Below are 4,583 nucleotides of genomic sequence, written 5' to 3'. Positions count from 1 at the left end.
CCATGTTTGAAATTAGTTGGACTTTATCATACCAGAAGCAGGGCTTAGTCAACCTCAACATAGTGTCCAGTTCTGTACCTCTTCCCAGTTATTCAATCTGGTTGATCTAGATATCTGCCTTATACAACTGCCTCCTGGTGACCACTACCCCATGGGACATATAGATGCCTGCTTGACTCACCCCACTGACTCCCACACCTCACAGGGACTGCACAGACGTGCCACAGTGACACCTCTCAGTTACAGTGTGCCTCCACAGAGCTGGGGCCAGCTAGTTATAAACCCATCAATTGGACTTCCCACAGGAAACCCACCTGGGTTACGCATGTTACCAGCTCCCCATTGGCCCTGTGAGGACGGCTGCCCTTTTCTCTGGGATCTGTAAGTAATGCACTGCTTCTGTTACTTCCTGTGGTTTGTTGAGTGGCCCTCCCTGTATCTCGTGTCTCCACTGACTGACACACCTGAACCTAACTTCATTCCCCATCAGGGCTCTCTTAGAGAATGACTTTCTTGGAAGGAATAAACCAGACAGAAGTCAGACAAGAGCCACAAAAGCATTTGCCGGTATAAACAAGTTTCCCATGAGTCATGGGTTGGACACTGAGGCATTAGGCCATCCACAGGTATCCTGCCAGAGACACTCTAAGCACTCACGACTGTCAGGGCAGGGCTAGTGCTTATAGCCCATCTTCAAAGGGAGACCTCAAGATCAAACAAAGAAAACTACAACACCTCCATATCACCAGCAGCCAGATTCAGTAATAATCAAGATTTTGCAACATTTTCTTTGTCTATTCCTTTTTTTCCTTTTGTTGAGATATTTTAAAACAATGCCAGCCATCATGTCATTTGTGATTTATGTGTGTGTGTATGTGAGGTGTGTTTTGAGATACAGTCTCACTCTGTCACCCAGACTGAAGTGCAGTGGTGCAATCTCAGCTCACTGCAACCTCTGCCTCCTGGGCTCAAGTGATCCTCCCACCTTGGCGTCCCAAGTAGCTGGGACTATAGGCACGTGCCACCATGCCTGACTAACTTTCTTATTTTTGTAGAGATGGGGTTTCACTACATGTCCCAGGCTGGTCTCGAGCTCCTGGAATCAAGTGATCCTTCCACCTTGGCCTCCCAAAATGCTGATATTACAGGCATGAGCCACCACACCCAGCCCACATTATGTCATCTTTATCCCTGGACTTTGACATATGCATGTCTAAGATTAGATGGACATTTTCTTGAATACACTATCACACCTAATAAAATTGACAAAAATTCCTTGGTATCACACAGTATTCAATCATGTAATTAAGATTCTCTGAACATTTCTAAAAATGTCTTTTTGCCTTGGTTTGTTTGAATTAATATTCAAACAAGTTCTTCCCTTCCCATTTGGTAATTTTTTTCTCGTAAGTCCCTTTTAATCTAGGGCAGCCCTCTTCCCTCCTTCCTTTTTGTTTTATACCAGTCAGTTGTCTTATAAAATGTCCTGTACTCAGTATTTGCATCCTGGTGGTGTCAATTAACTGGTCCTTCCTTCTCTCTTCACCCAGGTTTTCTATAAATGGTTACCTTGAAAGATTTGACTGGATTGTGTTTCACCTTTTTTGGCGAGGCTCAATCAGAGGCGGAACCATGGGCTTCCTGCTGCATCACATCTGGAGGCAGGTAATGTCTGGATGAACTGCCTTAAAGCCTCTTCCCTGATATTAAGTCAATCACCACTAACAATAGTAATCACTTCAGTCTGAGCTCTCCCTTTACAAAGCACTGGGATGCCTTTGACCATCATTGTCTGAATCAGCTCATGCATTTAATAATCCACAAACCACGTTTTTCATATTCAAGTCATCTTTTCTCTCATCATTTTGATTGCCTTTCAAAGGTATGATGTTCTCTCAAATTCTGTTATGCAGAAAACATATTTTTCAGAAATGTTTGTATTTGGTTGTTGTTAGTCTGTTGTGTAGGGAGATGTTTTCTTTGATTCCTTGTGTAAAGTTCTGTCTTTTGAAGTACTGAATCTTGTCAAATGTCTGGTGATTTTCCTTCGTTTGCTTCCTCTTAGAGACAGAAGTCTTTCTTTCTCAAGTATGAATAGCGATGGTGATTTCAGTCCAATATAGGGGACATGCATTCCAAAGACAGCAGTTGTTACCAAACTGAACTGGGGTCTGCTTGCCTGGCACAGCAAAGCCAAACACTGACATCAGGATTGCAGTTTGAGAAAGTGAAGCATTAATTACAGGGCAACTCATGCCCAAGACCCAACCTCTTCAATGGCTGACAAGGAAGGGTTTTTAAAGGTAGGGAGACAGAGGTTACAGGCAAAGCCATAAATCAATACACAAAGGCTATGTATTGGTTTGGACTGAAAAAGCAGGACATCTTGAGGTGGGTAGGGGTACAGGTCATAGGTGGATTCAAAGAGTTTCTGATTTGATTTAGGAGGTGAAGCTTTGTCTGAAAATTTGGGATCAGCAGAAAAGAATGCTAGCTTTGGCTCATGGGTTTGATCTCCTCCAGGCCCCTCAGGAAGAAATTTTGACGGACGAACAGCAGTCAGAGTTCAGTCCCAGTTCCCCCTTATCAGAAGTCTGTGTGCCAGCAGATTCATTTGGTGGGGGTCTGGGTTTCTGAAAACAACTCAGGGACATATGTTAAGATCCTATTCTTAGTTTTTATAGGGAGCAAAACATCTCCTCACTCTAACTTCCTTGGCTATTGTTTGTTTGTTTGTTTGAGACAGAGTCCCACCATCGCCCAGGCTGGTGTGCAGTGGTACAATCTCGGCTCACTACAAAACTGAACCCAGGTTCAGGCGATTCTCCTGCCTCAGCCTCCCAAGTAGCTGGGGTTACAGGTGTGAGCCACCATGCCTGGCTAATTTTTATATTTTTAGTAGAAGCAGGGTTTCACCATGTTGGCCAGGCTACTCTCAAACTCCCGACCTCAAGGGATCCACCCACCTCGGTCTCCCAAAATGCTGGGATTACAGGTGTGAGTCACCATGCTATTGTTTAAAACTAGTATTAAACAATAGCCCTATGGCTATTGTTTAAAACTATTACTACCTTCTTGTTTATCAAGTTGCTCATTTACATCTCAGAGTTAGGTAGGTGCCTAGAATTTTCCTTGAAGGAACTCAAGATTTTCCTTTATTTCCCTATTTGGCAGTGCCCACAGGCCCCTAAGAAGGGTTCCCGCTCCAACTCACAGGGATGAGAGCTAGAATCAGGAGGTGAACGAACTGCATTCTTTGTACTTCCAAGTGTTCATAGGCTGAGAGTTGCCTCTTTCTCTGGGCCCCAATGACTGCTCTCACTTTTGGCTCCTCTCAGCTAAAATAGTGGGTGCAGGGAGCTAGGGAATGGGGCGTATAGCTGGGCTTGTCCTGTCCACCTTCTGGTTTCTTAATTGTTTTATATCTTTGTCTTGGCAATTAGAGAGGGAAAGGAATTAAATACTGAACAATATTGCCTAGGATAGGCCATAGGAGGCCTCAACTATATATCTGCTCCAATTCCCACACCACGGTAGTTCTTAAACTTTCTCATGTGCAAATCATGTGTTGGAAGCTGCCTTTCTATTGTGAAATTGATTTTTAAATATTATAACTATGTTTGGGAGCATTTAATATGTCAAATTCTGTTTTAAGCACTTCACCTGCATTACTAACTACATCGTGACAACCCTACAAGGTTGGTACTGTTATTATCCCTGTAGAAATAAACTAAGACAGTTCAAAGGAGAACAAACAGAGGCTTTTCGGGGCTTACTTACAGGAGAGAGTCAGCCCCCACCTCTTGTGTTTGGCAGTGACTCAAAGGCAGGCAGGGAAGTGGGAAAGCTTTAGAAAGGGAGGCTTCAGATATGCTCTGTTGGCATGGCAAAGCAGAGGTTGCTAGCTAGAAGTGGGGCATCTTATGGGATTTGTTAAGGGAGCATATGTGGCTTTGGCTTTTTCTGGTTGGTTCTGGGTTGGAAGGAAGGGCAAAAAAGTAAGGAAGCTGGCAGTCATTGCCCACATCCTGACTGTTCTGGGCCAACTACTGTAGAGATTGAGGATCGGAGCTCCATTGTCATATATGGTCTGGCCATTGTCCGTTTGTATAATACCCCTAAATTACAGCTAGGAAACTGAGGCACAAAGAGTTTAAGTAACTCACCCAAGGCATTGTAGCTAGGAAGGGCGGAGCTGGCATTTAGACCCAGGTAAGTCATGCTCCAAACCGCCAGGCAACAATACCATAGCTTCTCCTGTTTGATCTGGTCCACACCCAGTGCCTCCCCTGGTCGGGTGTGGCACCTAGAGCAACTGGCTTCACTCTCTATGTCTCTGTTTCTTCATCAAGAAGAAGGCAATTAGAAAAACAAAAAACAAACAAACAAAAAAACCAATTCCCTCACTGGGTTTTTATGAGAATTCAATGAGATTACAGTTGTAAAGTGTCTGGCATAGGCTAGACCCACTGAATGTGTGATCTTGCTTTTGAGAGAACAGGATTGCGCTTTGTAAATATAGGTTCCTTTTGAAAGTCCAGTCGATAATGATTTACATCCCCAAATCTTTTTTGTTTGCTTGC

General features: G+C 43.8%; 1 long non-coding RNA gene across 1 annotated transcript; it reads left to right on the top strand.

The window, feature by feature from the left end:
* The first annotated feature begins 293 nt into the window (after nt 1-293).
* On the top strand, nt 294-2,013 carry LOC141409868 (uncharacterized). Its single transcript, XR_012432537.1, has 2 exons — nt 294-381; nt 1,551-2,013. It is a non-coding gene; the product is annotated as an uncharacterized lncRNA (long non-coding RNA).
* The last annotated feature ends 2,570 nt before the right edge of the window (nt 2,014-4,583 follow it).

The sequence above is a fragment of the Macaca fascicularis genome, chromosome 3 (genome assembly GCF_037993035.2).
Source record: "Macaca fascicularis isolate 582-1 chromosome 3, T2T-MFA8v1.1".
Classification (NCBI taxonomy): domain Eukaryota; kingdom Metazoa; phylum Chordata; class Mammalia; order Primates; family Cercopithecidae; genus Macaca; species Macaca fascicularis.
This window is presented reverse-complemented; position numbering and strand designations above follow the sequence as displayed.